Below are 24,198 nucleotides of genomic sequence, written 5' to 3' on the forward strand. Positions count from 1 at the left end.
AAGATATATATATTACCAAGTTGCACTAGATCAGACAAGCAATCAAAGTTAATAGATGAATCCATATCTACCATTTTCAGTGCTTGAGGGGGATGACAGGTGTCAATTGGATCCAAAACCTATATATCCCATTTCTCCACCCATTCAGTTGACTCACAGTCATCCCAATTTTCCTTTATATATTATGGAAAATAGCATGCCATTTTTTGTGTGTGAATACTCCATGAACCTACATCAGAGCTTCTAAAAGAGTGCAACTCACTAGATCTTGTTAGTGTGCAACAATCCTCATATGGTGCAATATTAGTATTATCTATCAACCAAAAAAATCTACAAACCATAGACTCACCTTCCTTACCTAGACCATTATAGCATTACACCATTGGATGATGGATTTTGCATCTGTCAATATTGCTCCATCTTTGTTCTTTAGTTCTTCATGAGCTAAGGCTCTTTTGATGCATGCACCTACACCATCGTGCTCTCCCTTTCCATGACCAACCTTTTTGAAATTCCACATATATTGAATTCTACACAACTTGTGCATCCTGCTCAACCAATAGAACACCCATGCATTCTTAAATTGAGATGCACAATTGTCTGACCATATAATCCGCTGATGATATGTTATGCCCCTATTAGCAAAATCTCCATAAAATAGTTGAAAAAAACCATGTACAAACTCCATAGAATATGATCAATCATCGTTGATGTAAAAATGATACTCCCTCAAAATCTTCTTATCATCCTTTGTACTTGTAAGTGAATGCATGAATGTTACGTGAACAAATATGGAAACCTATTGAGAAGTATAATACTTTGTTTGCACCTCATTTTGTGGTTATAGTGTGTAGTTCTATGTGAATTCTACAACCAAAACAATGATATCCAATGGAAACATATCCTTGCACAACTTGAATTACAAATTCAGCCATCAAGCTCTATATGTATGCCTTGCATACTCCTGAATAATCTTTTCACAAAAAAATTTCATGAACTCATACACTGAAATCTTTTCAATGACTAAATCACATCTTTTACCTTGTTTCCCATCTTTTAGAGCATATTTCATTGTCTTAAATTTTTTGTAATCTACTATTTCATTTCTAATTGCATGTGTACTATCTATATGTTCACAAGTTGATAAAAGTTGCAAAGAACCATGAAATAAGTATGTACCATCCAAGCATGATGTCTTGTAAAATTGTTGGTCATCTCCTATTTCACATAAAATATTGGATATGAATTCTCTTGAAGATCTTGGTGGCTCATTTATGTTACAATCTTGCAAAACAAATTTAGAATGCAAAAATACACATATATGCCTAAAAACATCAAAATGGTTAGAAAATTCAATATGTATCCTACAACAAGAAGTTGTGCGTGTGTGATTTATCTTCACATAAAAAGGTTTACCCATCTCAAAAAATCTTTGACTTATTTAAATTTGAGGATACATAGCAATAAATTTTGTAAAATATTGTATCTAAGTTGAGTCCAAAAAAATATTTCGCATGTCGGTTGCAATTTTGGCTACCGATCCTCCTTCTTACAACATCTCTTTGATTAGGGAAAACACATGTGTTATTCTTTGAAAAATATTTGATCCATGATTTCAAAGCTTCACTAATTTCTTTATCCTTTTGTGGTAGTCTACTGCTAAATGTCTATAACTCATTTTTTGTTGGATCTTCCAATCTCTCATGCCTTAGCATGGCTTTCTTTAGAATACCTCTACCAATTTTCAATGGTTTGCTTTTCTTTCTCATGAGTTGAGCTTTCTTCATTTGGGTACTTACTATTATCGATATAAGTACTCATGTTGTGATATTACTATCTTTGGTGCATGATTTAGAATCTACTTTTTCATAAGCACTCATTAGATTCTTTAAAATATTTTTTTCATTTGAATCATCCATCATTCTTAGCCCAAGAATATTCATGATAGGCCTAAATTTCAAATTCTTCATCATTTCAACAAATAATTGGCATTAACCTATAATATTTAATTCTTTAAAGAATAATCTCCACATACAATTAAGTTTTTATTGACAAGTACACTTGTTAATCTTGTCAAGCATTGATTTCAAAATGTTAGTATCAATATCACTCAAATATTTTGGTCTTCTAAAATGAACTCTTCCATTCTCTCAACATTTTGAACATCAACATAAGGTTGAGTGTTATGCGTACCTTGAACCAAAGATGATGTGTCTTGGCAATAAGATACAAAAGATGAAATATCACCTACTTGATATGTTGATGTTGTGTCTTCAACATGGCATGATGGAGTGGGTACATTGTTGGATCTACAAATTAGTGTCTCTTCAACATGAGAGGATGATATGACTCCAACATTGGAAGATTGTGTAGCTTCACAATTCAATTGTCTTCTTAGTAGTGTGCCCAAATTTCATTGTCCCTTCATTCACTTATTTGAAAGTAAGAAATTTACTATTATCACCTATCATGTTTCTTGACCAACCATTGTGAAGCAACTAATGGAGGGGATAATCGAGGCAGGCATGAGAATGTAGTCAACCACACTCACACCCCCACAATGAATCCAACAAATGTTCTCTTTGTCTTTCTAATTCTTCCTCTTTATTTCTTTGTATTGGTGGTTCTTGATCCTCTTCAAAAGTCAATTCTTCATCATTGCTTTGCAATTTTCTTTGTTCATGTAGTAGTTTCATTTTATCTCTTTTAATTGTCAAATCTCTCTCCCTATCTTCATTTGTTTGAGTTTTTAGTTTCTTTCTTGGCATGATGATGATTTCTACATGTCAAATTATTCAAACATCTGAATTACTTACAATTTGTAAATTACAAATCATTCAAATATATATATATATATATATATAATATAATTATTTCAATGAATACACAATATATATGAAACAACTTGCCAAATTTCTAACCATTTTCAAATAACAATTCATTCAAACATACAAATTTCAATGAATTCATTGTATATTAAACATGTCAAATTATAATCAAATTTGTCTCTATATATCAACAAACAATATTTAAAAAGGACTACACTAACCTTTTCTATAGAAAGAATATTCAAAAAATTGATCCAATGATTGAATTTGGTGTTTGTTAGCTTCAAAAAGTCTTCAAATAGTGTTTGCTAACTTTCATCAGTGTCATGCCCAAACTACGAGGTAAAAACACACATACTTTTTTTTTTAAATAAATAATTAAAAAGTTCTAAGTTCGAGATGGTTGATCATAGTTTAAGTATAGGTTCTCTACACTGGTAAATTTATTCTCTCGATATTAAGTTGATGTCAACAAAAGTTATGTTATTACATTAACTTACAACAATATGTGAAAATTATTTAAATAACAATTTAAATGAATTCGTTTTAAAATTAATTTGAGAAAAATCAAATTTCAATTTTAATCTTACCCCATAATGCTATTTAGAATTAAACATTTATGAGGATATTAACAATGTAAATTACATTTAAATTTGACTAGTTGATAAAGAAATCAATATAACATTTTCTATTTATCTAACATATACTCCCGTAATAAAACAAGATAATAATTCACAATAAATTTTCTAAAATGTTTAAATGTATAAAATTTTACTGCTAAAAGTATATTGAAAGTTAAAACAAATAACTTAAAACAATTCACCATTAATCAAACATATTTAATAACTAACTTTTGATAAAAATTAACATCATACAATAAACTAATATTATAACAAAACAAACTAAACTACACTTAAAATCTTAAGATTGAACTAATCACAATTCTATATTAAATTTCATTTTAAACTAACTTAAATGTAAAATTATTAATAAATAACAATAAAAAAAAAAAAAAAAAACTAAACTAACATATTAACTAAACCCTACAACATAAATGTAAAGTAATATTAACTCAAAACTAATTTTAACACTTTATTTACAAACTAAACAAGTATAAGCATTTTGACTACTAACTTAAATCTAAAACTAACTTAAAATAATAATAATTTTAACATTAAAATTACACCCAAACAATAAATAACACAAAAAGCCTAAACATCTATCCTACACCCCCTATGCCAAGTGACATGACAAGAACCCCACCTGCCAAAGGTCTGTGCATTGCCCAAGGGCCTGCACATGCAGACCTGTTCCCTCCCTTGTTCCATGCTTCAAAACATGCACAGACCTCATCACAATCAAGGTGGTGACCAAGGTAACGTGGGGGGAAAAAAAAAAAGACTTAAACATTAATAACAAAAATCAAAATCCAACCATGAAAAGAGGGCCAGCGCATTCCAATACAACCCTTACCACAGTACATGGACAAGGTGGAGGTACAGTGACATCACCCTGGCAGCTAAAATTGAATTTGAAACTAAACTTATTAAACACATTAACGAGGGTAGCGCCAAGTAGGAGAAGGTTAAATGCATAAAGCAAAGTGGGTAAGAAACATATTAGCCCAATGTTTTCATGAAGATTTATTCCTTTTTTTATTTACTTAAATATTGAAAGCACATTTATATATTTAATTTATGGTTATTAAAGATTCTTCAAGGTTCTCTGTCACAAGGGAGAAACTTTAAATTTGATTCTCCATACAAAAACCAAAGAGTTTTTACTCTCTTAGGACATTTCCTTTTTAAAGTCTAGATTTTGCAAGTTGATTGATTTACAAAGAGGGGTTATATTTTTTTTATTTTTTTTCAATAAATCTAATAGGACCTATTACAAATTAAACATACCAAGGATTTGAATGATCCATTTTACTATAATGCAAGAATTGTTTTGCTTCCAATAATCCCAAAAACTGAACCTGCATTCATAACATAAATTTCATTTTCAACATAAAGAAAACTTGAAATTTTACTTAATTAAACCATCATCATTTCATCCTATTTTTGATGTGCAATTCAAATAACTGAAAATTATGATTAAACCACATGATAAGCAATTATACTCAATCATCATTTTATTGGCAAACCTGATTCAAAGGCTCTGCCGGGAAAGAACCAGGAAGAAAACTCGACGTTGTTGCCATTACAGCAAGGTTTTGAGATACAAATTACATAGGATTTCAATCCTGAATTACAAAAATTTAACTAAATTTCCTTCATGACCCTCATCAAGGGTTCCATAACAATTTCTGCAACACTTTTCTAAGAATCATAGAGGAAACAGAATCTGATCAGGTGACAACAAGCATGACCAAGAAACAAATCAAACATGCATATTTATACTAGGTTTTCACAATAGGATTCACAATGAATCAAAACTAGGGAAAGGTGGATTTTTCCAACAGGAGATGTCAGACACAACACCAAACCAGGTGCCCAATTGGGGCTATAAATCAAGAACTTTTGTTCTTCCATTCTTACATGCCAAAACTCATATGTGGTTTGTGTTGACAGGTAGGGGCTCATAACACCCTACCCTCTCTCCCTCTTCTCGTCTTGAGAAGAGACTCTACACTATTGGAGTCCAACTAAAAGAACCTTTCCCAAAATTGGTCACTTCTACCCTATCCAAGGGTGAGTAATACCAAAACACCCATGCAAGAAAATCTCAAAATTCAAACATAAACATGAAAGAAAATCATTCAAAATGACATGGTTTTCAAATCTTCCCAACATACCCACAAACATACAAACATTCAAACAACAACAAGGTAGCATAAACATGAAACAAGAATGAAATTTGAACAAGAGAGATGAAAATTCCTACATTCACAAAGAGGTAATGGCAAATGAACAAGTTTGAGTAGAGCTTTTTCCTTCCTTCCTTCAATCTTCCAAGACTCCTCTCTAAATGTAGAGATTGGGTAACAACCTCTACTACTCCAAGAAGGGCCTCTAAATAAGCCTCAAACTCGACCACCAAAAGGATCAATAACTTCACCCACCCACCTAAAAATCTAGAAGCTCCTAACTCAACCCACACTATGGTTAATCACTAAGTGGAGGTGAGGTGATGAAACTCATGGTAGCCATAGTCAATTTTCGCACAAAGGCAAAAAGAGACTTTTGTAGTGACCTCAAAAGTTAATAAAAGGGACTTAGGGGTTGGAAAAGACCCCCAACCCATACCCATGCCCCTTGGGTATAATTATAACATGTTTTAAAGCCTTAGGAATAGGTTTGGAACCAAAGAAAAGCTAGGCAATAATTAGGAGCAACTAACAACTCTAAAATGCAGATTAAGCATTGATCCAGATTAAGGGTGACTAAACTCGATTAAGACCAAATTAGCAAAAAGACACTAACTTAATCTAACTTAGGTCCAAGGGTTACACAACTAACCCTAACTAGCACACTAAAGAGCATAAACAATTTATGAGTGTCAAGCGACACTAAAAGAACATAGTTACGAACATTAACATTCATTGATCACAGGAAAATACATACATCTCACAATTAAAATACTTGAATTACGAACAACAAGGTTTCCAAAATTAGCACATAGAGATCATTTCTGTTCCTCTGTCAGTTTTCTTGGCTAAAATATATGCACACTCATTGCACACATTAGTAGTCTCGTATATATATATATATATATACGTATCAGAAATTCACATAAATTGAAACATACATCAATCAAGATTTCTTTCATCCTACTTATATCTTTAATTTTAAAAATTCCAAAAATCAAGATGTTAATCCTGCATTTACTTATTTCATCAACATACATATACATATAACCTTAAATGACAAACATCAAATATCTGAAATTAACATCACACAACATAAAATAATATAATATGTTCAAGTATATGATAATGTCTCGACATTTTGAGTCGCCACTATCAAAAGGATAAAGGAATAGCTAAGGCTATGAAGGGTCGGGGTGAGGCCTCACAATTAGCTTGAAACCTGTGTTTTCTATCGGAACAACATAATGCACAATAGACAAAAAATAGAATATGGATCAAAAGGGACCCAAACTTTCTTTTTGACCATTTTTTGGTGATTTCATATAGTGCGTATGCACTATAGTGCATAGTCACTATGTCAAAACACATCTCTCCCTATCCCACCATCCCCCATCCCCTACTCTCTCTCTCTCCCTACTCTCTCTCTCCTCTTCCATCTCCTACTCTCTCTCTCTCTCTCCCTCTCCCCTCACCTACTCTCTCTCACTCTCTCTCTCCCATCCCCCACTATCTCACTCTCTATCCTCTCCCATCCCCTACTCTCTCTCACTCTCTCTCCCCTCTCCCATCCCCTACTCTCTCTATCACTCTCTCTCCTCTTCCATCCCCTACTCTCTCTCACTCTCCCTCTCCCATTTCCTCCTCTCTCTCACCCTCTCTCCTCTCCCATCCCCTAATCTCTTTGTCTCACAGACTCCCATCCCCCCTCTCTCTCTCAAGCTACTCTCTCTCCCCTCTCTCATCCCCTACTATCTCTCCCTCTCCCTCTCCCATTGCCTACTCTCTCTTACCCTCTCTCCTCTCCCATCCCCTACTCTCTATCTCACACACTCTCATCCCCCCTTATCTCTCTCAGGATACTCTCTCTCTCTCCCCTCTCCCATCCCCTACTCTCTCTCTCTCCCTACTCTCTCTCCCCTCTCCCATTCCCTACTCTATCTCTCCCTACTCTCTCCCCTCTCCCATCCCCTACTCTCTTGCTCTCCCTCTCCCACTACTTACTCTCTCTCTCCCATCCCCTACTCTCTCACCCTCTCTCCTCTCCCATCCCCTACGCTCTCTCACACACTCCCATCCCCCCTCTCTCTCTCCCTCTCCCACTATCTACTCTCTCTCTCCCATCCCCTACTCTCGCTCACTCTCCCTTTCCTACTCCCTCTCCCACCACCTACTCTCTCTTGCATCCCCTACTCTCTCTCACTCTCTCTTAAGTCTCTCATCGCCTACTCTCTCTCACTCTCTCTCCTCTCCCATCCCCTAGTCTCTAGATCTCTCACACACACTCCCATCCCCCCCTCTCTCTCCCTCTCCCATTTCCTACTATCTCTCTCTCTCCCATCCCCTATTCTCACTCTCTCTTTCCCATCTTGTTCTCTCTCTGTACCACCCCCTACTTTCTCACTCTCTCACACTCTCTCCCATCCCCTACTCTCTCTTACATACACTCCCATCCCCCCCCCTCTCTCCCTCTCCTACTCCCTCTCCCACCATCTATTATCTCTCTCCCATCCGCTACTCTATCTCTCTCTTGGGCTACTCTCTCTCTCCCCTCTCCCATCTCCTACTCTCTCTCTTTCATAGACACACACTCCCATCCCCCTGTCTCTCTCCTCTCCCATACCCTACTCTCTAGATCTCTCACACACACTCCTATCCCCCCTCTCTCTCCCTCTCCCACTCCCTCTCCCACTGCCTACTATCTCTCTCTCGCTCTCTCTCCTATCCCCTACTCTCTCTCACACTCTCTCCCATCCTCTAATCTCTTTCTCTCCCATCTCGTACTCTCTCTCTACCACCCCTACTCTCTCTCACTCTCACACTCTCTCCCATCCATTACTCTCTCTCTCTCTTACACACATTCCCATTCCCCCTCCCTCTCCCTCTCCCACTCCCTCTCCCATCGCCTACTCTCCCTCCCCCATCCCCTACTCTCTCTCTCCCCTCTCCCATCCCCTATTCTCTCTCTTTCATAGACACACACTCACATCCCTCCTCTCTCTCCTCTCCCATTCCCTAATCTCTAGATCTCTCACACACAGTCCCATCCCCCCTCTCTTTCTCCCTCTCCCACTCCCTCTCCCACCACCCACTATCTCTCTCTCACTCTCTCTCCCTCTCTACTCTAGTCTCTCTCCCATTCCCTACTCTCACTCTCTCTCTCCCATCCCTTACTCTCTCTCACACTCTCTCCCATCCCCTACTGTCACTCTCTCTCTCTCTCTCTCCCATCTTGTACTCTCTCTCTCTACCACCCCTACTCTCTCTCACACTCTCTCCCATCCCCTACTCTCTCTCTCCCCTCTACCATCCGCTACTCTCTCTATCTTTCACACACCCACACACTCCCATCCCCCCTCTCTCTCTCCTATCCCATCCCCTACTCTCTGGATCTCTCACACATACTCACATCCCCCCTCTCTCTCCCTCTCCCACTCCCTCTCCCACTACCTACTCTCTCTCTCTCTCACTCTCTCCCTCTCTAATCTCTCTCTCCCATCCCCTACTCTCTCTCTTACACACACTCCCATCCCCCTCTCTCTCCCTCTCCCTCTCCCACTCTCTCTCCCACCACCTACTACTCTCTCCCATCCCCTACTCTCTCTTTATCTCTCTCCCCCCTCTCCCATCCCCTACTCGCTCTTTCACACACACGCCCCCTCTCTCTCTCCTCTCCCATCCCCTACTCTATGTCTCACTCACTCTCCCTCTCCCATTCCCTCTCCCACTACCTACTCTCTCTCTCTCTCACTCTCACTCTCACTCTCTCTCTCTCTCACGCTATCCTTCTTTACTCTCTCTCTACCACCCCCTACTCTCTCCCTCACATTTCACACTCTCTCCCATCCCCTAATCTCTCTCTCTTACACACATTTTCATCCCCCCTCTCTCTCCCTCTCCCACTCCCTCTCCCACCACCTACTCTCTCTCTCCCATCCTCTACTCTCTCTCTCCCCCCTCTCTCATTCCCTACTCTCTCTCTTTCACACACATGCACTCCTGTCCTCCTCTCTCTCTCACTCTCCCTCTCCCACTCTATCCCCCACTACCTACTCTCTCTCCATCATCCCCTCCTCTCAATTTCTCTCTCCCATCCTGCACTCTCTCTATCTCTCCTCCATCCCCTACTCTCAATCTCTCTCTCCCATCCTGTACTCTCTCTCTCTGCCACCCCTACTCTCTCACACTCCTCTCTCTTTCATCCCTTACTCTCTCTCTTACACACATTCCCATTCCCCCCTCTCTCTCCCTCACCCACTTCCTCTCCCACTGCCTACTCTCTCTCTCTTTCACACACCCACACACTCCCATCCCCCCTCTCTCTCTCCTCTCCCATCCCCTACTCTCTAGATCTCCACACACACTCCCATCCCCCCTTATTTCCCTCTCCCACTGCCTATTCTCTCTCTCTCTCTCTCTCTCTCTCCCCCCTCTCCCATCCCCTACTTTCTTTCTCTACCACCCCTACTCTCTCACACTCTCACACTCTCTCCCATGCCCTACTCTCTCTCACACACACTACCATCCTCCTCTCTCTCTCCCTCTCTCACTCTCTCTCCCATTGCCTACTCTCTCTCTACCATCCCCTACTCTCAATCTCTCTCTCCCATCTCGTACTCTCTCTGCCACCCCTACTCACACTTCCTTTCTCTCCCATCCCATACTCTCTCTTTGTCACTCCTAGTCTCTCTCACACTTCCTCTCTCTCCCATCCTGTACTCTCTCTGCTACCCTTACTCTCTCTCACTTCCTCTCTCTCACATCCGCTACTCTCTCTCTCTCTCTCTCTCTCTCTATCTCTCTCTCTCTCTCTCTCTCTCTCTCTCTCTCTCTCTCTCTCTCACTCACACACACACACACACACACACACACACAAACACAAGCACACACCCATTCCCCCTCTCTTGCTTTCCCTCTCCTCTTCCCTCTCTATGCACTATTTAGGTCTCAATAGTGTGTGTGCACTATAGCATGCATGCACAATTGGGACCCAAATTTAAAAAGCTTTAAATAGCATGTGTGTGCTATAGTGTGCATGTGCTATAGGGCATACACACTATTCAAACCTTTGCATTCTACTGAGCCTAAGGCTTGGTTTTTCCTTGGGGATCCAACCCAAAGGTTTGGAGTCTATAAATTGGTCTGAGATGTGTTTTGCTGCAAACATACAAAAAATGATTGATTTTTCTTGTGTGCTCTCCTTCAAGATTTCTTGTGGTTGAGCATCGATAAGATCAGGTTACATGAAATTGTAGGTCTTTGTGTTAGCTATATAATCGTATAATTTATTTTTTATTTGAACTATTTCAAGCCTTTCATCTATAATTTCTTTTGAATGTATGTTCATTTTTTTCAAAAACCAACATGTACTAATTGGGCTGTAGATTTTATCTTGTTCATCGAATTTTGTAACAACTTGGTTTTTTAGAAACTAGACTGCATTCTACACACTTTGAAAAAAAGAATTTTTGATTTTAGATTAGTTTTCAATCATTTCTAGAGGGAGCACACAAATATTTCATGTTTTTGGGATGTGTCTAGTTAAAAAATTCATAAAAAATAAAATACAAATTATAAAATTATCCAAAAAATTTGGGATAAAGTACATAGTGTTAAGTAACTTTTGACTAGAGCAATTAAAGAATTTCAAAAAAAAAATGTCAAAATTTTAGAGGGGTCACACTTTGTACTATGTTATCTTTTTTTGAAATAAACAATACCACTTTCTGTGGCCTCCTTTTTTAAGGACCTAAAACTAAACCATTTTGAAAAAAAAATAGTAGTTTAGAAACTAGATTCAAAGGACTACTACTTTTTTTTTTTGTCATATCTTAAAATTTTGAGCCTAACCATTTTCAAATTCTTATTGAAGTTCAGAAATTGTTGATTTCATAAAAAAAGTTGCCCACTTATACCCCCCTTTTGGCAACACAACTTGGTGCACTTACCCATATCATAAAAATATAAAAATTATATGACATTCTAGAGGATAGAGTCCTCTTCTAGAATGTATAATTTTTTTCCTGGTTAGAATAGATTGTTTCAAGAAAAGTAGTCAGAGATGAAAACTATTGATTTTAGGTGAGTCAAAATTATAATCATTATAAAAGAGAATATATAGGTAGAAAGTCAATTTTAATTTTTGATTGTTCTAGATATATAATTTATGTATAGCATAGCCTAAGATCATAGGAAAATAAGTTTATTTTCATATAGTTTTGTGGTGGGAACTAGACCCCTAATTTTTAGCATATTTCAGCAGCTAAAACGTTATCTATAAAAATTAGGAAATTATATCAATTCTTATTCCAAATAATTATTAAAAAAATTAATCCTAGACTTCATCCATTTCTACACATTTTATTAGTTTACTTCATTTTTAAATTCAAAATAATAATACCAATTTTATGTCATTGAAGGTTAACAGTTATACTTTTGTTAGCCTTTTCCTTTACAAAAGGGTGACACAAGTTTGTCCTTTTACTCTCAAGAAATCATGCTCTTATCTACAAATTTATGGGCCTTCGTCGTTCTTTTCCTGTGCTAGAATCTTGGGCATGTTGGGTGTGGAACCCAGAAGGAGATAAGGAGGTTTTGTTAGCAGCTAATAACTATTTTATGGTTATCTTTTCAAGCATGCCACATAGGAATAAGGCATTTGAAGGAGGCCCTTATTTATCTAACTAGGTGGGGCTCTTCATCAAGCCTTGGCACATGGGCTTTAACTCTGCTGAGGAGATCCCCTCACGAGTTTCGGTGTGGGTTTGCTTGTCGAAGCTTCCTTTTGAATTCTAGAGGGAAGATATTCTTCACTCAATCTCTTTGCTTCTTAGAAAACTTGTAGGTTCAGCTACTCGAACTCAAGATTGAAAGGTAATTTCTTTTTCCCATACTTGTGTAGAAGTTGATTTAAATAATCCATTTCTGAATTCTATGAAGATTTGCATGGGATCATCTTCCTGGATCCAATAGCTAGATTACAAGACCCTTCTATTTAGATGTAGAATTTTCCATGAATATGGTCATTTACATCACAAATGCCCCAGGAATAAGTCCCCCTCCTTGGCTGCCCCTGATCCCCCTAGGGAGTACAAGGGGAAGACCCCTTTATCTAATAGACCTATTGATAGTGAGCGATTTATTTAGGTTGAGTCCTGTAACAGAGGCAAGGGTAAGAAGAGAACTGAGATGGACAGGTAAACTGATGACACCTTTAACAAGTTTGACGCTCTTGGGGACTTGGTCCAATAGGAAGATAATCTATTCATGCTCTCTTCTAGAGCCAAAGGTCAACATGAGATTCAAGTTGAAGATATGTAGAAGGAGGATCAGATTCTATCTCCAAGGGACCAATAGGCTAGATTGTTGGGTATTAATTTTCCTCCTCTTATTCAAGATATTGGAGAACTTCAAAGGGTCATAGGGTTCAAAGGGCTCAGTCTTGGTGGTTCCTGATCCCCTTATGCCTAAGGGGACCTCAGATTCTATAAAGTGTAATAAGGCTCCTTTTGTCTTAGGCATACAGTAGAAATCCTTCAAAAAGGGGCCTTTAGATAAACTGTCAAAGACTGGTAGGAAGACTGATCAAAAGAGGGTGAAGATAATGGGTGAAAATTTGGTTAAGTCTGGGTCTATGAAACCAATTGATTCTCATTTCTCCCACCCCCATAAATAATTTTTTTGTCATGGAATGTAAGGGGGTTGAATAACATCCCCAAACAAAAGGTTGTTCACAGATTAACTGAGTCTTAATCTCCTGATGTGATCTTTATTCAAGAAACTAAGTTTATAATGGATGGTTTGGCTAATTGTGCTTTGTAGATCTAGCCCTAGGGCTCTTGGCAGCGGGTGGGTGCTTTGAAAAATTTAGGGGGGTGTGGTGGCTTGCTTCTAGAACCCAAGTTTCCCCCTTATGGTGGATTTCTAGTTGGTCCTCCATTTTTTTGGTTGCCTCTAGTTTTGAAACTATAGAAAGGTGTCTTTTACCCAATATTTATGCTCCTACTAGTTTTTTAGGTGAATCCCATTTATGGGCTCATATTAGATTCATCCAATCCCTAGACCAATATCTCCCATGGATTATGGTTGGAGATTCTTATGTTGTTACTAGTCTAGATGAAAAATGAGGAGGGCTAGCTAGGTTGGACCCATATTCAAATGTACTCAGGGATATGATTGGCTCCTTGAATCTCATTGATGTGAAGGTAACCAATGGCGTCTTTGCATGGAATAGTCAAAGATGTGGTGGCAAGGCTATCTCAAAAAGGCTTGACAAATTATTGGTTTTTTACTATTGGATGAACAATAGGTGGATCACCAGTTCTGAAATTCTTGACTGGAGGGGCTCCGACCACTAGCCTATTAAGTTATCCATCACCTGTTATAGAGTCACCAAAAATCCCTCTTTCGAATTTTAGTTGATGTGGTTAAGAGACTTGTCTCTACCAGACCTTATGTTGGATTGGTTGTATGAGGGGATGCTTGCCCATGGAATGACCATGTTTACTTTTAGTAAGAGGCTTCAACATGTGAAGTATAGGCTTAGGAGATGGAATAAATAGTATTTTGAGAATCTACATACTCAAAAGATTGTTGCTTAGATCAAGTTGGATAATATTACCAATCAGATTTGTCACCAAGGATTGACCTCTGATCTGGATAAAGCTGAGGCCTTAGCTCTTAAGGGACTTGAAGAATGGGAGCTTCGAGAGGAGATTTTTTGGAAGTAGAAATCTTGTGTTGACTAGCTATAAGAGGTTGATAGGAACACTACTTTCTTCCATAACTTAGTTAAGGCTTGGAGACACAGGAATTCTTCCTCCTCTCTTGTCTCAACTAGTGGAGATTGGATCTCTTCTTGCAAAGAAATTTCTAGGGAAGCTATCAATTATTTTTCTAAGATTTTTTTTAAGGAGGATCTTCCTACTGGGATGAAAGAGTGTGCCATCTTGGACTGTATTCCCCACCTGGTCCTAGTTGAGATGAATGGGGCCCTCTTAAGCCCTATCTTGTTACCTAAATTGGGGAAAGTTGCATTTAATATTCAAAAAGGTAAGGCCCCTGGCCCAAATGGATTTTGGCTTGAATTTTTTCAAGAATTCTGGGAAATAATAAATTTTGATCTCCTAGAAGTGGTTTAGGAATCTCATAGAAACAAATAGAGGTTGAAGTCCTTAAATTCTACCTTATTTGCTCTCATACCTAAGAAGGAAGGGGCTAATCGGCTGGATCAATTTAGGCCTATAGCATTATGTAATGTTGTCTATAAGATTATCACAAAATTGATCACTAAGAGACTCAAACCACTCCTTGGTTTATTGATCTCTGCTAAACAAGGTGGCTTTGTTGAAGGAAGACAAATTTTGGACAGGATGCATCTAAGGAGAAAGCTATGTTCATTAAACTCAACATGGCTAAAGCTTATGATCGATTGAGTTGGGAATTCTTACAAAAAATTCTTTTGGTTTTTCATTTTGATGAGGAGTGGGTGGATTAGGTTCTTAGTTGTGTGACCTGATCCTCCTTCTCAGTTCTCATTAATGGGGAACCTTCATAATTGTTTGGTGCTTCTCGAGGACTTCAACAAGGGGACCCCTTATCTCCCTATTTATTCATTATAATGGTAGAGGGCCTTTGTAGATTTATAAAAGCTTAGGTGAGGTAGGGTCTTATTCAGGGTTGAAGCTAGAAAAATAATCTTCCTTCCTACTCTCATCTTTAGTTCATGGATGATATTGGGTTATTGGGCATGGCTAGAATCAGTGAGGCAGTGAATTTAAGGTGAGCTTTGGATATCTACTTGAAAGCATCAGGGTAGAAGATTAATGATGATAAGTCTTCCATTTATTTCTTTAACACTCCTCAAGTTATTCATATGCTCCCTTCTTGTACCTTGGGGTTCCTTTGGTCTTGGGATCTTAGCGTAGGGATTATTGGGAGGGGATTTTGGATAAATTCTGGAGTAAGATTAGTCATTAGACATACATATGGTTATCTTCTATTGGGAGAGTGGTTCTCTTAAAGACTATGGTGCAATCTCTCCCCATTTATAGGTGTTGTGTTCAGGTTCCTCTTTTCAACTTTGTGAGGGATTTTGATGCTTTGTCTTGGCAATTCCATTGGGTTTGCATCCTTATATCCTTAAAGTGGAGCCTTGTCAAGTGGGAGTCTTTTTGTAGGCCAAAACATGTTGGGTGCCTTGGGCTTAGATCGATGGCACTTGTTGCCACGACTTTGGCTACCAAGTTGTACTGTGATGGTGCAATAGCTAGGATCAAGATTGGGCCAAGATTCTTGCCCACAAGTATTTTCCTAGTGCTAAATTCCTTGATGTGCCACAACTTACTTTGGTGGGTAAAGGATCTTGTATTTGGGACACTCTTAAGAAGGGAGCTCAACTTATTAAGGAGGGTCTCTTCTACATTTGTAACAGAGGCTCTGGAGCCTTGTTTTGGTAGGATTCTTGGGATGGCCACCCTCCCATTCTTTCTAGCTTCCCCCAACTCTAGCCTCTTTGCCATACTTTTTCTAATGCTGGATGGTTTAAGGTGGAGCATTTTAAGACTGTTAAGCATATGGGTTAGGTGGAGGTGACTTGCTAGAAGGACCCTTAGGAGTGGCCCTTAGGTGGCTCTGATAAGGATTGTGTGGTTCTTGCTAAAGATTTGGAAAGTAGGTTTTGCAGCTCCCTTAATGAGCGGGACACTTTGGCTTAGAGTCCTAGCCCAAAAAGAAAATTTATTATGGCTCAAGGCTATGCTATTCTTGATAGGAACCTTCACGGTCCAAATGAGGTGCACTGGTGGAAGAAGATTTGGATTAATTTTTCTAGGCCCAAATGTAATTTCTCCTTATGGTTGCTGGTTTAGAAAATATGCCTCACTTGGGAGAATCTTTGTAAACAATGTTTTCAAAGACCTTTTGTTTGTTTCCTCTATTCGAACAACTAGGAATATACCTCTCACTTGTTTTTTCTTTGCCCTTTTTCAAGAAATGTATGGCATAGATGGTGGGAGGCTTGGTGACATAGTTGTATTCATGCTACCTCTCTTATTGATTTTTGGGAAAGTTTGGGCAGACCTCTAGTGAAGACTTCTTTTTTGTGGGTAGCTTGGACATTTGGGCTGACTCTTATTCTCTGGAACCTTTGGCTAGAGAGGAACCACAAAATTTTTTGTGACTCCAAATTAGGAAATTTTCAATTGTTGAAGAAGATTCTTAATGGACTTTAGGAGACTATTTTTGCTAAGTGTGATAGGTCTGAAAGTATTGATCCTAGTGATCATGCTATTGTGAGGAACTTGAACCTAGGTAATAGTAGACAAGGATGCACCTTTGGAAAAGGACCTTGCCATGTCAAGCAATAGGTTTGTCAAGATGGGAGGTGGACTCCTCCCTCGGCTAGGACCTTGAAGATTAATACAGATAGTTCTTTCATGGGAACCTTGGTCATGCTAGTATTAGGGGTATAGGTAGAGGCAATGATGGTGGTGCAATTTTTCTCTTCTCTATTTACAAAGGCCAACACTCTAATAATTTAATAGAGGCCCTTGCTATTAAAATTGTGGTTGAGAGAGGATGTTTGTTAGGCTAGAAGAGGATTATCTATGAGTCTGATTCTCAAATTGTTGTGGATATGTTGAATAACTAGAGTTTGGAAGATGCTAGTTGGCAATTGGCCTCTTTGGTCAGACAAACTCTAAGTCTTTGTAGCTCCTTAGGCTCTGTCACCTTTTATCATATCCCTAGGGAATAGAACAAAGTGGCTGATTATTTGGTGAAGTGGGCTTCAAAGAATGTGGATGGTTGGGATATTAGTGGAAAGGATGAGTTACTTTTTGAGTATCATGGGATCGTTGAACAACTATTATTGGGAGACATGAATATGTAGTGTTGGTGTGGGCCTTTGGCCTTTGCTCTGTACTTTGATTTTGATTGAATAAATTTTTACCCCTTTTTTCCAAAATAAAATACAATCCTATGAAATTCACACATTTTCATTTATTTTTGTATTTGGCTTCTCAAATATTCTTTTCTCTTCCATTTAGATTATTTTTCTTGTAGCATGGTTGAATGAGTATTGCTTGTTCGATAACAAATGAAGAGAGGCAAGAGAAAGTGCATGCATTCAAGTATTTTGCAATAGGGCAGATCTAATGGTATCAATTGGAACAATGTCAAACTTCTTCCTTGGTTGCAAAATTAATCTTTCCATTCTTGTTTCCCCTAACACATTTCTGACAGTAATTTCAATTTTTTTTAAAATATTTTTTTTCCTATTTTTTCAATTTTGTTTGTTAACTTTTTTATTTTTGCTAATAAATTTATAATTTTTTCAATTTATTTTTAAAACAATTGATCATCTTTATTGTCATTAGTTTGTTTCACTTTTACAACATTTCTTAAAGATTTCAAGATATAAAAAAAGTCTCTACATAAGGATTGTTCAATACATGCTTTCTTTGACAAGGAGAAAAGGAAATTCAAGAGTAAAGTCGTAAAGAATGCTTTGATAAATATGAACTATTGTAAAAGCTTTGAAAATTAATGGTAGTTATATTTCATATCTTGTGTTTTTTTAATTCTTACATTATACATTTGTTTGTTTTCTAAATATGAATATTTCACTAAATTGGTATAAATGACATACATTGAATTATTTTACTATATAAAATATCAAAATTATGATTTATTTCTTCAAACATACAAATGATTCATATTACTCTTTAATTTAATTTGATATAAATGACATACATTAACTTATTTTAGAATGCAAGGTATGATAATGAAATTGAAATTTGATTTATTAAAATTGTTTAATAATATTTAAATAAGAATGATATACTTATAGTAATTGACAAGTGTGAGGTAGCTCAAATTGCACAAAAAAATTTGTAGAAAGAAATGTTTTTAGATTTAAATTATTAAGCCAATAGGCTTATTGTGGGAGCTCCCCTAGAATTTAACATTTTGACAGAAAAGTTGTAAGACCTTATCAATTTTATAATTTTATCAATTTTATAAGTTTCCAATGATGAATTCTTAAAATTTAACTTTCATTTTTCCTTTTTAGATGCAATGAATCCTATAAAACCAATTCTTAAAATTTAACTTCAATGAAGTGTTAAAATCAATTAATTAAATTTAACCTTTTTTTTTCATAATCTTAAAAAGTCAATAAAAGTTTAACTTTCTTTTTTCAACATATAAAAAAACTAATAATTACAATGTCTCCAAAAAAAATTTATTTTTAAGTTTATAATTTTCCTACTATTTCTAGAAAATAATTGATGCTATCCAAGATACAAATCGGGTTTTTCTCGCAAAGATTAATGCAACTAGATTTTAGTGGGGATGCTTGGAATTTAATTTGATATGGTTGTAAAAATTGTTGTATGTATTGTTTCTTATAACTCATATTTGTAATTGATTGTATTTGTATTTGTCTATAAGGTTAAAATGTTGTCACTTGCTACAAATTGGTTTAGGTTGGCAATCTATTATAATTACTAATGTAAACACATCACAAAAATATAAAAATTACAGTTTGTAAATTTTTAGTTGATTTTTCATTCTTCTATTATTTGTGAATTTTTTTTCAATAATTTAACATGTAAGTAAAGTGGGGAGCGGATTATCGTGATAATTTAAGCACAATGCTATTTTGACAATCAAAATTTAGCATTAAAATTTAATATATTTATATATAATTATATTTATAAAAAATAATTTACTTTTTGTTTAAACTATCATTTTATATTATATTTTATATAGTTTTTATAGTATGCAAACTATTTTACCATTTGAATAATCAAACCTATCGTTCAAACATATATTACTATTAGCACCTCCTTTTGGTACAAGTACTAAGTAAGTCATTCAATGGGCATAGATAATTAGTTCAATCAATAGCATTCAAATATTTTTTGAACATAAAAATATGTCCTATGTTTATACATTATTTTATATTTTTCAAATATTAAAAAAGCTATTTATATTGAGTTTCATTGGATGAGAGTAAAAATAGCAAGAAAACAATTCTCATTGCAAATAAATTCATAAATTTTATAAGTGAACACGTATTATGCTACTTCAATAGATTCAATAAGAATTGTCACAAATGCATGTAAATAAGGTGGAAAATAGCAAGCAGCACAAACATTAAATCTTCAATCTTTTTTGGTTTTTCCACCTTATTAATCCCAAATATAAAATTCAAGATACATTGATTCAATCCATAAATATTTCTCCTAATTTGATCAGTAATCCTTTAGAGATGGATATCACAAACGACGCAAAATTGCCATTTTTTTTGGGTGTATATGTCCATGAACGAGATTGACAACAACACAGGCTCAACCTGGAGATTGAAGCTGAAATCTGGTGGCACTTCTTCAATTTCAAGCTCATCAATTCTTTAATCGATAGAACAGAGTGTTCAATATTTTTTGGCCTATACAAATGGAACAACAACTTCACCCTTCCGCAAGGCACCCCAAATGTAGTGGTGGCCTCCAAAGGAACCCTACCACAATTGAGATTTGTGGCTGGAAATCTATGTATGAATTACAATCTCCTCATAAATCAATTCCACACAACTTGTTGCTTAAAGACCATAGTGAAAGCACTGAAACAAAGAATTCACAATGTTTGTGACACAACAAATTTTACAAAACTCTGTTATTGAAGTTAGTTTGAACTTTTGTTTTTGAAGCTAATATTAACAAAAGTTGAAATTAGAAGCCTTTGAAGATTTTTTTTTTTTGAAAGAGGGGTAAACGCTTTGACCTAGAGCTATGAACTAGTGAGATCACAAATAGGGGACCTCATCCCCATTAGATTTGAACCTTGATGGCAAGGATAAAAACTCAACAACTTAACCATCACAACATGTCACTATTGTCAAGAAGCCTTTGAAGATTATAGAACTCTATTTTTATAGTTAAATTAAATTTTTCTTACTTTGAAACTAAAGTCAGAAAATGGAATTTTGAAATTAGAAATTAATAATTTAAAGAATTTTTTTATTACATTAGTTTCAAACTATTTTACTGTGAAAGAATTAAATCACAACACTTTAAAAATTTGCTCAGCAACAACTAATGCTGAGTAGAAGACTTGTTTGGCACAAGAGGGTGTCGAGTGATAGGAGGACTTTGTCGAGTAAGCTCAACACATGAAGAAGTCGAGTAACTCGACACTTAAGGAAACTCGGCACAAGTGTATGTCGAGTGAGCTCGATCACCACTATTGGGTGATACTCAACAATGAAAATGTTGAGCAAGCTTGGTAAACAAAAGGAAACTGAGTGAGCTTGGTGAGGGCAGAGAGGGAGACTTTGTGCACTTTGTAAAGACAACATCTTTTACAAACTGAGTGACCTTTTCATAGACCTCATGTCTGAACTTTTTCCACCATTAAAACATAGAGAGTTAAAGTATGAAACTTTCAACTGTGAACTTCTCAAACACAAAACATGCATGCAATGATAAATAAAAGAAGAATAATAGATTGCCAAGTATGCCTACTTGCTTTCTTTCTTTCTATTTAAATATGATTTAACTAATACAAAATATGGGAGCATTCAGCTTCAACCAAAAAACCCTAAAATCTTGAAACTAATAAAACTTTAAACTTTAAACTTCCAGCTCTTAATGGTTGCATACAATAACACCTAGAGCAACCACTGCTTCATAGGTTGAATCAAAAGAATAGACTTATAAAATAACCAAAAGGATCCAACATGTGCAATTGCAAACACAAAACTAGAACTTCCTTTTGTCTTCTAACTTGATCTGTTGATCAACTTTTCTTCTCTACTCTACAACATGCTCTTCTGCAACTCTCCAACTCCTTCAACTAGTTGAATGAAAATGATTCATTCATTTTTGTCTCTTACCAAAAACATTTACCCTCTCATTTTACAATTTTAAACTCACCTACCATGCATTAAAGTTTCTGATCATTTTGCTAGCCATCAGGGTGGTAGGTGGGCATTTAGCTCCAAGGGCAATCAACCTACCTACATTAAATATTTCAACACTCTTCCTTTGTCCTGAGCCAAACAAACAAAGATCACTCCTGATCCAAATCAATTACACCAAGTCTCTCTCTTAGGTGCACAAAAGTTCCAATGCCTAAAGGCTTAGTAAAAATGTTTGCTAGTTGCTACTCAGACTTGCAAAATTCTATTTTGATATCTCCATTCTCCACCAACTCTCTAATGAAGTGATATCTAATCTTTATGTGCTTGCTTCTCCCATCAAAAATTGGATTCTTGGACAATGCAATTGAGGAGATGTTGTCATAGTAAATTGTGGTTCCATCATCTTGCCCTTCATTCAAATTTTTCAAGATCCTTCTTAACTAAATAGCTTGACATGTTGTTGCATTCGCTGCTATGTATTCAGCATCTACTATAGATTAAGCAACAATAGGTTGCTTCTTGGATGCCCATGAGATTGCACCCGATCTCATATGAAGCATGTATCCAAAAGTGTTCTTCCTATCATTTAGACTTCCAACCCAATCACTATCTATATAACCAACCAACTTGAAATCATTTTTTGTAGTATACAAAATCCAAAATCTCTTGGTACCATTCACATACCTTAGGATCCTCTTACCCACTTGCTAATGGCAATCCTTTGGTGTTTCCATAAAGCTGGAAATCAAACTTATTGCATGCATTATGTCTAGCTAAGTTGTAGTCAAATACATTAAACTTCCAACCATACTCTTATATAGTGTTGGATTCACACTTTTGCTACAATCTTCCTTGCTGAACTTCAGACCTATTGTTGTTAGCATTGGGGTTGCCTAACTATTCTGCATTTTAAATCTCTTCAAGATCTACCTTGCATATTTTCCTTCAAAGATGAAGATGCTATCATGCATTTTTTTTACTTCTATGCCTAGAAAGTACTTTAAGAGACCTAGATCTACCATTTTAAATTCATTTTTCATGGCCTTTTTGAACTCATCAATTAGGAAATTGTTATTTCTAGTAAAAATCAAGTCATCAGCATAAAAGACAACAATCAACACATTACCATTTGTTGCCTTGATGTAAAGTGTGGGCTCACCATCACTTTTGCTAAAGCCATTGCTCATCAAATATATTCAATCCTATTGTACCATGCCCATGGAGCTTGCTTGAGTCCATAAAGAGCTCTCTTCAATCTATACACTTCGTTCTTCACCCACAACTTCATAACTAGGTGGCTGCTCCACATAAACTTCTTCTTTCAATACACCATTCAAGAAGGCAGAATTCACATCTATTTGATATACTTTCCATTGTGTTGGGCTACAATTGCTATGATAGCATGCACAGTTTCCATTCTTGCAACCAAGGCATATGTCTCATCGTAATCTTTTCCATACTATTGCTTATACCCCTTGACCACTAATTATGCCTTATGCCTATCTATTTTTCCTTCAACATAGAACTTGATCTTGTATACCCATTTCACTCCAATTACTTGTTTCTTGGGAGGCAAAGTAGTTAACTCCCATGTCTTATTTCTTTCAATAGCATCTATTTCCTTATTCATGGCATTACACCATTTTTCTTTATTTACAATTTCTTCAAAATAAATTTGATCACTATGAGAAAATAATGCAAAATTTACACTCTCATCATAATCTTCATCATACCTTTCTTCTTGGTATATATCCTTTAGACTCTTGGTCTTTCTTGACAATAGGGAGGTGAGAGTGGGATCTAAATTTTTAGTATTGTTGCTGCTACTATTTTGCATACTAGCTCAAGGTTTTCTTGATGTGCTTGGAGCTATTACTCGGCATGTTAAGGGTTGCTTGTCTTTTTTCCTTTTTTTTCAATTCATGTTTGTTGCTCCAACTTCTTGTTGATCACCAATGTCATCTTCCTCCTCTTCAATAGTTGGCACTTTATTTGAAGTGCTTGAGGTTCATCTACTAAGCCATCCCATGACTGATTTTCAAGAAACTCTAGATCTCTTAAAATGATGATCTTCTTATTAATTGGATCATATAACATATAGGCTTTTGATTCTGAGCTATACCCTATGAATATGCACTTCACACCTTTGACATCTAGCTTTTGTCTTTGTTCTTTAGGCATGTGTGTGTATGCTACACATTTGGACACTCTTAAGTGTTCAATTGTTCATATGTTCCTTGACCATGCCTCAAGAGGTATCTTGTCACAATTGACTTTGTAGGACACCTATTGATCAAATATACTATTGTTGCTACAGCTTCTCCCCAATATTCAGTTGGGAGTCCCTTTGCTTTCATCATGCTTCTAGTTATTTCAACAATGGTCCTTTTTTTCCTCTTAGCCACTCCATTTTGTTGCAAAGTATAACTGGTTGTAAGCTCTTTTCTTATGCCATTTTTCTGTAATGTCCCATTTTTTTGGAGGAGTTAATTATAAAGTTATCAAATATATATATATATATATATATATATATATATATATATATATTACAAGATAACTTTATAAATTAAATAAAAAAATATTCTAGAAGTTGCTGGAAGAAGCGGAGGAAAAATTAAAGGAGGCCGACCTATCAA

This window comes from Cupressus sempervirens, chromosome 8 (genome assembly GCF_028749045.1).
Source record: "Cupressus sempervirens isolate cs-2001-9-10 chromosome 8, ASM2874904v1, whole genome shotgun sequence".
Taxonomy (NCBI): domain Eukaryota; kingdom Viridiplantae; phylum Streptophyta; class Pinopsida; order Cupressales; family Cupressaceae; genus Cupressus; species Cupressus sempervirens.